Source organism: Lynx canadensis, chromosome X (assembly GCF_007474595.2).
Source record: "Lynx canadensis isolate LIC74 chromosome X, mLynCan4.pri.v2, whole genome shotgun sequence".
NCBI lineage: Eukaryota > Metazoa > Chordata > Mammalia > Carnivora > Felidae > Lynx > Lynx canadensis.
The window spans coordinates 41,390,295-41,400,841 of NC_044321.2; the positions used below are offsets into that span (position 1 = coordinate 41,390,295).

The following is a 10,547-nucleotide window of genomic DNA, read 5'->3' on the forward strand; positions in this document are numbered from 1 at the left end:
TGGCGGCATAGGAGGACCTTAGGCTTGTCTCATCCCACGAACACAAGATAACCATCAAATCATCCTAAATATGCCAGATATCAGCCTGAACACTGACAGAACACACTCCACAACTAAAGGGAGAGAAGAAGCCACACTGAAGAGGGTAGGAAGTACAGAGATGTGGTTTAGGGGAGAAACAGATCGTGGCTGCTGCAGAAAGGAGGGAACCATGGTCCTAGAGAAGGGTGAGAGAGAGAGGAACACACAATGAGAATGTTTCCCCAAAACTGTTGGCTTGGAAAAGAAGAGGGGCTGATTTTTGTGAGTTCTTACAACCAGTGGGGCCTGGAGTTTTAAGTTCAGCAGCCTTGGCTGAGATAGAGCCTGAAAGGCACTGCGCTGCTCCTGGAGAGAAGGCAGGGAAACCATTCAGAGGCAGACAGTGTTGGAACAGTGATCTGAAGAGCTCCTGGGGCACACAGTGAGGGAGATTATTCACTCTTCTTGCAGTGGATCCCTGAGAGGCATATAATTTTTCCTAATGTTCTCTTATAATTATTTTTTATTTCTGTGGTGTTGGTTTTTATTTCTCCTCTTTAATTTGTGATTTTTTTTATTTATTTCGGTACTTTCTCTTTTCTTTTTGCTGAGTCTGGCTAGAGACTTTCTAGAGTATGGCTACTGCAGCTTTATTTTGACATTCATTATGTGATAAATGTTTCTCCATCCCCTCACTTTCAATCTGCAGGTGTCTTTAGGTCTAAAAGGAGTCTCTTGAAGGCAACATATAGATGGGTCTTTTTTTCAACCATTCTGACACCCTATGTCTTTTGATTGGAGCATTTAGTCCATTTACATTCAGAGTAATTATTGATAGATATGTATATTGTGCCATATTTTTACTTGTTTATGGACATTTCTCTGATCCTTTCTTGTCTTTATCACTTTTGTTCTCTCCTTTGTGCTCAAATTGTTCTCTTTTATATTTCTTACAGGCCTGGCTTAGTGGTCATGAACTCCTTTAGTTTTTGTTTATCTGGGAAACTCTTTATCTCTCCTTCTATTCTGAATGCAGCCTTGCCAAAAACAGTATCCTTGGCTGCAGATTTTTCCCACTCAGCACTTAGAATATATCATGCCACTCCCTTCTGGCTTGCCAAGGTTTTTTTTTGTTTTGTTTTTTGATAAATCTGCAGCTAGCCTTATGGGTCTTCCCTTGTAAGTTAAGAACTTATTTATTATTATTATTATTATTATTATTATTATTATTTTACCATGAATGCTTTTATTTAATCATTTTTGTTTACAACTGAAACTCTGGGAACTCAAAGTTAACATCCTTGCCCATGAGCTTCTTACAGATGCCAGAGAAAGTTTCAACCTTGTATTCCACATTGTTCTGCTGTGCTTTATCCCAATGTACCTTTATGAGCTGGCTGCCATCCAGTTTCACATGGATTCTCTTGCCTACAAACTCGCTTGGGAAAAGTAAGTCCTCCAGGATCACATCGTGCACGGCTATCAATGTGCAGCTCCTGGGACGCTTTTGCTTATTTTTTGTACAGCTTTTTCGAGTTGACTTAGAATTCTCCTCTGAGCAATAAAGACAACATGCTTCCCACTGAACTTACATGACAATCAGCACAGAGTCTCTATCTGCCCATCAATAAATTCATCATCTGTGTAAAATTTTATTTTTAAGTAATCTATACACCCAACCTGGGGCTTGAACCCACAACCCCAAGATCAAGACTTGCATATTCTACTACTGAGCCAGTCAGGCACCCCTAGCTAGGACTTGTTTTGTCCTGCTGCTTTTTAATTTAATTATAATATGTCTTGGTGTTGGCCTACTTTTGTTGATTTAGATGAGAGATCTCTGTGCCTCTTGGATCTGGATATCTTTTTCCTTCCCCAGAATAGGATGTTTTCAGCTATTATTTCCTCAAATAAATTTTCTGCTCCCTTTTCCCTCTCTTCTTCTGGGACTACTATAATACAAATGTTATTACGTTTGATGGAGTCACAGAGTTCCCTAAGTCTATTCTTGTGTTGTGTAATTCTTGTTTCTCTTTTTTTGTCAGCTTCGTTGTTTTCCATTAATTTGTCTTCTAATTCCTCTGCTTCTTCCAGCTTACTGTTCACTGTATGAAGCCTATTTCCAATCTCATTTATTGAATTCTTCCTCTCTAACTGATTCTTTTAAAACTCTTCTATCTCTGTGGTAAGGGTCTCATGAGTATCTTCTATTCTACGAGTATCCTTATGATTGTTGCTTTAAATTCTCCATCAGACTGGGTGGCTCAGTCAGTTAGGCTTCTGACTTCAGCTCAGGTCATGATCTCTCAGTCCATGAGTTCAAGCCCCACATCCAGCTCTGTGCTGACAGCTCAGAGCCTAGAGCCTGCTTTGGATTCTGTGTCTCCCCCTCTCTCTGCCCCTCCCCATCTCACACTTGGTGTCTGTCTCTCTCTCTCTCAAAAATAAATAAACATTAAAAAAAATAATAAATTCTCCATCAGGCATGTTACTTCTATCTGTTTTGCTTAGATCTCTGGCCATGGCCTTTTCTTGTCCTTCATTTGGGATAAATTCCTCCATCTTGGCATTTTATCTAAGTCTCTTCCTTCTTCTCTGTGTTAGAATAGCCAGTTATGTTTCCTATTTCTGAGAATAATGGCTTTATAAAGAAGAGGTCATGTAGCACTCAGGGAATGTTTCTGGTATGTGCTTCATGCACTGTGCTCTTGTATTCTAGCTGCTCTGTCCTTCAAGCCAAGAATCTGCAGAAGCTCTCCTTGTTTCCTGTGGACACTGTTTGGTCCCTGGTCTAAATGTAGTCAGTATTGAGTAGATGTGCTCTGGTCTGCTTGTGAAATGAGACCTGACATCACCGCCACCAGAACTGAGGCCTCCATCTCCTCAGCAGCTTTCTGATGCCTCCAAATATTGTCTTTTATCCACTTTTTTATTTGACCTCAGCAGGAAAGTTGGTCTGCTAAAAGCTTCTCTGTCATCACCAAAAGCAGAAGTTTCTCTAATTAGATTTTTGTTTCTCGTCCAACATGTAACGTAAACCAGGTTGAATGCAGGCATTCTTTTTGTGAACAGAGAAGATGTTCCCACAAAACGTTTCCTCATCATCCAGGGATGGCTACTTAGATGGAGTCATGTGTCATTACAAAATCAGTGATGTTTGAGGATGAGGAAGAAACTTAGCTTTCAAAACCTAAAAATAAAAGATACCGTGTAGGACACAATAATCATAAGTACCAAATTGTCTGGGGGAGCCTTCCTTGCCCCCAGAGACCAGGTGGCTGTAATTCTCCAATATCACATCTCCACACAGAGTTTTATCAGCAGGGCCCAGGTGCTGCCATTCTTGCCAGGTGAAGTCCTCAACCTTATCTTCAAATGTCACTTATCTTGTGATTGCTCCATCTGAAATGATCATCTGTTAGAGAAGGTCATCAAGAGGATGTGACCACCAGGTGGCCTGTGAGCTAGAACCAGGCTGTTGGAGGCTCCTCACCTCCTCTCCTGTAATGTCCTTGGAATGTATACTCTGCCCACCATTCCCAAGTGAGAGCTGTTTGTAAGGATGCAGCCTTAAGAGAGTGATGTGTTGTGGAGACTACTTGGATTGTATACATGACTAAACCCCCTTAAGGCCTCTCTATAAACTGTTAAAATTCTGGCAGGCAGACACGGAGATCTGATCATCTTATGACCACCTAAGACAAGCCTCATAAGTTCCCTTGCTTATTAAAGCTGTCACTTACCAATATGGAGTGGGTTGTCTCTTTCTTTGGTCTCTCATTGCACTCCATGAATGGGGGCCAGTTTGTGAAAAAATAATTGGTGAGCCAAACGAAAGTACAAACAAATGCATTGGTTTGCAACCCTCTTGGGAGCTCCCAGAGTACAATCTGAAACTGGCCACTGGTACTCAGAGGACAGGAAGAGAACAAAGGAAGAGGCAGGCCACTCCAGGTTAGTATGTAGCAGGTTTAATAAGCAAAGGAAACTTACATACAAGATTTGTCTTAAGCAGAAGCAAGATGAGTATATCCCTGCACCTACCCAGCAAATCTTAAAAATTTATATATAGAGAAGCTTTAACTGTGTTTAGTCAAGTATACTACGCAGATGTTCTCAACACCACATCATTATCTCTGGACAGATTTGGATCTCTTTGGGGCCTATCTTTGGAGAAGCCTCTGGGAGTAGGAAAGGCAAATGGAACCTGAACTTCAAAGAAAGGGTGGGAAGTAAGGGGCCTTCAATTGCCCTGTGTCCAGCTTACAGGTTAACTGTCAAATACTTCCTCTTGATGACTTTCTCCAACAAAATGGGCCTTGGGAAAAAGACATCCATAGGGGAAATCCCGAGGTGGCCATCAACCTCTCTGTGGGTAAGGGTGGCCCAGATATTAGATGCTTGTGGACTACTATGTGAGTAGGGGGATGCCCCATAACACTCGCTGGTTTGATGTGCTTGTTTGAGGAACAATGCAGAGTGTACTGCAGCAGAGAATGGAAAAAAAATGGCTGCCACAGTGGGCTGACCACCTCTGTAAACAGTTCATCTGCCCAACTAGAGGCTGAAACTCAAGTTAGAAAGTTGGGAGAAGAGCTGAAATTAGAAAAGGACATGCAGTTGTTGACTACTTTGCTACCTTTGGGGCTGACAGACAAGGTGGGGGAACAGGATAATAAGTTGGAGACCTTAGCATGCCATTTTGCAAAGCTAGGAGGGTACAAGCTGCTACAGATTAAGGTCTGAACACTTGTGGAAAAATCTGATTAGGATGCTGAGAGGTGGAATCCCTGGGAAAGTGAGGAGAGTGGAGAGGAGGGTATTGTGGTGATTGACAGTGGAAGAGACAAAGTGCCCCATGCTATATGACCTCTGATACAAAGGAAAATTTTAAATAGTAATTATCCTGACTTCTTTTTTTAATGTTTTATTTATTTTTGAGAGAGAGAGACAGAGAGAGAGAGAGAAAGAGAGACAGAGTGCGAGTGGAGGAGGGGCAGAGAGAGGGAGACACAGAATCTGAAGCAGGCTCCAGGCTCCGAGCTGTCAGCACAGAGCCTGATGCAGGGCTCGAACCCATGAACTGTGAGATCATGACCTGAGCTGAAGTTGGATGCTTAACCAACTAAACCACCCAGGTACCCCGCCCCCCCTCCCCCCACCCCCCCGACTTCTGATAATAGAGAAATATATCCCAACCCCCCTAGGAAAAAAATTTGCATTCTTTCTCTGTCCCTTAAGATTGTAAATCTCATCCTGTCTTTGAAAAGTAAACACCCCAGGAGATAACTAAAAGACTGCCCACGATTGCCTGAGACTGAAGAGAAAAAAGGGGAAATAGGCTTTGAAAAATACTACTACAGAAGCTACCTTGCCCCAAATCCATCCCACAGTTTCCAGAAGGTTACTTGTTAAGGGCAAATACAAATCATAAGTCCCCACAAATGTTAATGAAAAGTTTTAGCCAGGTAAGTGGGTAACCTTAACTTGTTCCATCTGATAAGTTTTAATATCAATAGTGTGCTCATGTAAAACTAAAACTTAATTTTCTTTCATCTGCTAAAAGAACAAAGTTTTCTTGTACTATTGATCTGTTCTTAATGAAGTCGTGAAAGGTTTTTCTTACCTTTTAAGTAATCTGCCTCGAAAACAAAGATTCTATGTTTTATCAAAATAATTTCCTGTGTTCAATGTTGTCTTTATGTCTTTGATTACTTAAGAAAACAGTATTCTCTATTGAAACAGCTAAGGTTTTGTAACGATGTAACTTTCTGTATTTGCTTTTGAAGTCTTTGTTACTGATTAAATGGACAACTAAGTATTGTTTCACAGTGATCTATGATTCTGTTTAATCAAGTGTTTTAAATTATTTTGATATTTTTAGGGGCGCCTGGGTGGCTCAGTTGGTTAAGTGTCTGACTTAGGCTCAGGTCATGATCTCATGGTTTGTGAGTTCAAGCCCACATTGGGCTCTGTGCTGACAGCTCAGAGCCTGGACCCTGCTTCAGATTCTGTGTCTCCCTCTCTCTCTGCCCCTCCCCCACTCGTGCTCTCTCTCTCTCTCTCTCTCTCTCTCAGAAATAAATAAACATTGAAAAAAATTAAAAATTCTTTCAATATTTTTGACAAATGTCACAAAAATCAAATTCTGAAGTTTTGTTTTTTTTTTTTATTTTTTCAACGTTTATTTATTTTTGGGACAGAGAGAGACAGAGCATGAACGGGAGAGGGGCAGAGAGAGAGGGAGACACAGAATTGGAAACAGGCTCCAGGCTCCGAGCCATCAGCCCAGAGCCTGACGTGGGGCTCGAACTCCCAGACCGCGAGATCGTGACCTGGCTGAAGTCGGACGCTTAACCGACTGCGCCACCCAGGCGCCCCTGAAGTTTTTTTTACTTCAAACTAACTTTGGGATTTTCTAGACGATCCCTGGAACATCTCAAAAGATGTGTTCTCTCCTTATAAAAGGAAGATATTAAACTAATTAGGCTTATTTGATATGTTAAATTACAAGGGAAGCATTGTCAAATAAGAAGTGATGCTGAACTTTCATTAGGTTATATTTATGTATGTTATATAAGTGCTCCAGAAATTGTATGAAATTTCTAAAACTCTGATATGTCCTGGTATAATGTTATCAATCATAATTTTAGTTATTTTTTTGTTTTATTTTTTATTTTTTAAAATTTACATCCAAATTAGCATATAGTGAAACAACGATTTCAGGAGTAGATTCCTTAATGCCCCTTACCCATTTAGTCCATCCCCCCTTCCCACAACCCCTCCAGCAACCCTCAGTTTGTTGTCCATATTTATGATTCTCTTCTGTTTTGTCCCCCTCCCTGTTTTTATACTATTTTTGTTTCCCTTCCCTATGTTCATTCTAGTTATTTTTTAAAGGATGTCACAGAAATAGCAAACTTTCCCCCAGATCTTTCTTACCACTTTTCTCAGACTCCTTCTCTCCCAGCAGAGCCTCAGAAAGCCTGTCACTCCCTGCCTTTTCTCCTGGGCCATAGCAACACTTTTCTTGGTGTGTCTTTTGCTACATATGCCCTTTTTGTATAAATAAAATATAATTTAGAATTGTTCTCTCAAAAAAAAAGAAAGAAAGAAAAAAAGGAAAAACTTTCCTTGTCAATTGGATTTTAATGAACTCTCATCAGATCTTTAATCATGACCATTTTGAAGTCTTTCGTCATCTACAGACAGTTATTCTTTTTCTGTACTGCTTTTTCAAAAGTGTTACTGCAAAAGTGTTCCTACAAAAGTGTTTCACCTTCAAGGAAATTCGCGGAAAAGACTCTAACAGGTACTGGTTTCTGGTAACTAAGAACTTGCCTTCACGTAGGAGGAACAACAATGGACCTTTCAAGTGCTTCCCTAAGGCTACTTGCACAGCCCCACAGTGTGTCATGGGAGGGTAGCCGGAGACCTGTCCCTGTTCTCTTTCCCCACATTGGGTAAAATGAGCCCATTACATTGATGATATAATGTTAACATGTGAAGATTTTCTTCTGCTGTAGGACACTCTACTGACTTTTCTGGAACATCTGTAAGAGGATGAGTCATTGAACCCACAGATAATTCAAGTCCCAGGCACAACGGTAGTTTTTGGAAGTTGTTTGGGTAAGATGCTCATTGTCTCAGACAATGAACTTGTGACAATGTCTTATGATTGATAAAATATAAGCCTATCCAACCCCTAAGAACATGAAAGAAATGCAAGCCTTTGTAGGAATTTTGGGTTTGGGGAGGACTTTTGTTCTCCACTTGGCACAGTGCCTTCCTTCATCCCTTATACTGCCTGGTAAAGAAAGGGCAGGTGTGGGACTGAGGATCAAAACAGCAAGACCCCTTTGAGAAGACAAAAATACTAATGAAGCAGATTAAAGCTATGGGAATCTCCCAAGCCTGTAGGGCTACCCATTGAGTTAGATATGACTCCAGGAGATATAGATTGGGTACTGTGGCAGAAGCAACAGGAGAGAGAACCCATAGGATTTTGGTCCCAGCTCTGGAAGGGGGCAGAAGCCCAACATACCCCCATAGAGTGACAGCTTCTAAAGGTATACACAGCACTCCTTCAGGTAGAGCCTCTCATGAAGAAAAACATATCATGGTAAGAACTTGCCTCCCTATCGAAGGGTAGGTTGAGAGTATGCTCCATCTACCCACCTCCGCCATGGTTCAAACCCCCACTTTGACTAAGTCACATGCCTATTTGTGACAGAAGAGTATCCCGTCTCTCAGCCCACTAGTTCTAGAAATGCAGGTGCTACTAGGCCCTTTAGAGTATGTAGATCCTCCAAATGCCCATGCCCCTACTCCTGTGGCAACTCTGCAGCCTGTAGAGTGGGAGTGTGGGTAATTCCTGTCGATGCCTGGTATACAGATGCCTAAAAACAGGACCAAGCCGGGGCGCCTGGGTGGCGCAGTCGGTTAAGCGTCCGACTTCAGCCAGGTCACGATCTCGCGGTCCGTGAGTTCGAGCCCCGCGTCGGGCTCTGTGCTGACTGCTCAGAGCCTGGAGCCTGTTTCCGATTCTGTGTCTCCCTCTCTCTCTGCCCCTCCCCCGTTCATGCTCTGTCTCTCTCTGTCCCAAAAAATAAATAAACGTTGAAAAAAAAAAATTAAATAAAAAAAAAACAAAAAAAAACAGGACCAAGCCACAGAAGCCATAAGGCTGAACTCAGCGTAGTTTGGTGATTGCTCATGAGCCCCAGCTGTTAACCCTTGGCACTGACAGTTGGGCTATTCTAAAGGGGTTAACCCTATGACTTGGACAATGGGAAGCCAAGTAGTGGATGATCATGAATAACCCTCTTGGGGTCAGGATAGGTGGAAAGGCATTTAGATTCACCTTTGAGAACCTGAGGCAGTCTTTTCAGTCTTCTACATCCTCGGTCATAAGGCACTGACACCCCCTGGCATTCAGGCAGCTGATGCCCCAGCTTGAGTACAAGCTCTAACAACAGACTCTTCAATAGATATAACAGATTAGGTGCATAGCAAGAGTGGCCACCATAGCACCCATGTGGGGTGGCATATTGCCCTTGAAATGCAGTGACTTGGTCAATGCAATAGCAGCATGTCCCTGTATGTTCTAAACAGTGCCCAAGGCAGCTGCTGATAAAAGTCTGAGAACATCCATGGGAGTTTTCAACTGGTGAGAGATTAGCAAATTGATTATATTGGTCTCCCTTCCTCTGAGTGAAGGTTCTAAATATGCCTTTGTTTGTATGGACACTGCATCTGGCCTAAGATTTCCCCCATCACTGTGCAAACCAGGCTGCCACCATTAGGGGATTAGAAAAGCTGCATAAGTACAGATACCCTCATTGACTAGACAGTTATGGGGGTCACAGTCCAAAGGTCATAATGTGCAAGATTGGGCAAAAGAATGTGGCATTCAACAGAGGTTCCATCTCCCCTGATGGAAGCAGCAGGACTGATAGAAAGGAAGAATGGAATATTAAAGCAGCAGATTAAATTACTAACAAGTAGGGGTGTGCCTGGCTGTCTCAGTTGGTGGAACATGCAACTCTTGATCTTGGGGTCATGAGTTCAAGCCCCACATTGGGCATGAAACCTACTTGAAATTAAAAAATTTTAAGTGAAATAAATTACTAACAGGTAAAACCACATTGGCCAGGTGAACTAAAGTACTGTTGTAGCCTTTAAAACATTAATGATCAACCAGTAGGGCCTGTTGCCCCCTATGCCAGTCAGGGGACAATTTCTAGGTACCCAACACTAATAAGGTATGGAAGTCATAGGAGACAGCCATTGCCCTAACTTTCACCATAGATCAGCATGCTGTGCTGCTCAGAACACACCTAGGAAAGGCATTACCTACTGGAATTTGTGATGGGACATTTCACCAGGATGGTCAAGTTCCTAAAATTTCCAATCTACCTTTCCTCAAGGCCAGGTGGGCACATTCTGTTTTCCACTAGTATGATCATCTGGCCACCATCCTTGTCCCCTCCATTGGTCTGGAGGGTGTTATAGCATGTATAGAAACCTTACTAAATTCACCCAACAAAATGATAGCAAAGTCTTCATTTTATTTAATACTGCAATGTCTCTAATGAAAAAACTGTCCTCCAGAAAAAGATTGCCTTGGACATTACTGCTTTGCAAAGAGGCACCTGTGCCATTATCCAGTGTTGTGTGTTCATACCTGATGAGTCTGCTAATGTATCACCCTTATTAAATCACATGAGTGTACAAGTGAATGTCTTGAGTGACCCATCCCCAAGCCTATAGGAATTAATAACTCAGTGGCTTGGGTCATGGGGTTCTTGGTGGAAAAAACTTGAGGAATTATCTTAATCTGGGTTTCCTTTTGCATGTGCCCATACTGTTGCTGTGGGTGTCTGCCTACAATGCAGCCAGATAGCCTCCAAAGGAGCCTCTTCCATGCTAGTGATACCTCTTGCTGACTGATCAGGGCCCATTTCAGAAGAGGGGCATGTGTAAGATTATAAGAGCCAGTCACAAGGGCTGGAATGTTGGAGGAG

At 42.2% G+C, this 10,547-nt stretch overlaps 1 non-coding gene across 1 annotated transcript; it reads right to left on the reverse strand.

Moving 5' to 3' along the window:
- Positions 1 to 1,601: 1,601 nt before the first annotated feature.
- On the reverse strand, positions 1,602 to 1,666 carry LOC115507966. Its single transcript, XR_003966877.1, has one exon. It is a non-coding gene; the product is annotated as a small nucleolar RNA SNORD43 (small nucleolar RNA).
- Between the last annotated feature and the right edge of the window lie 8,881 nt (positions 1,667 to 10,547).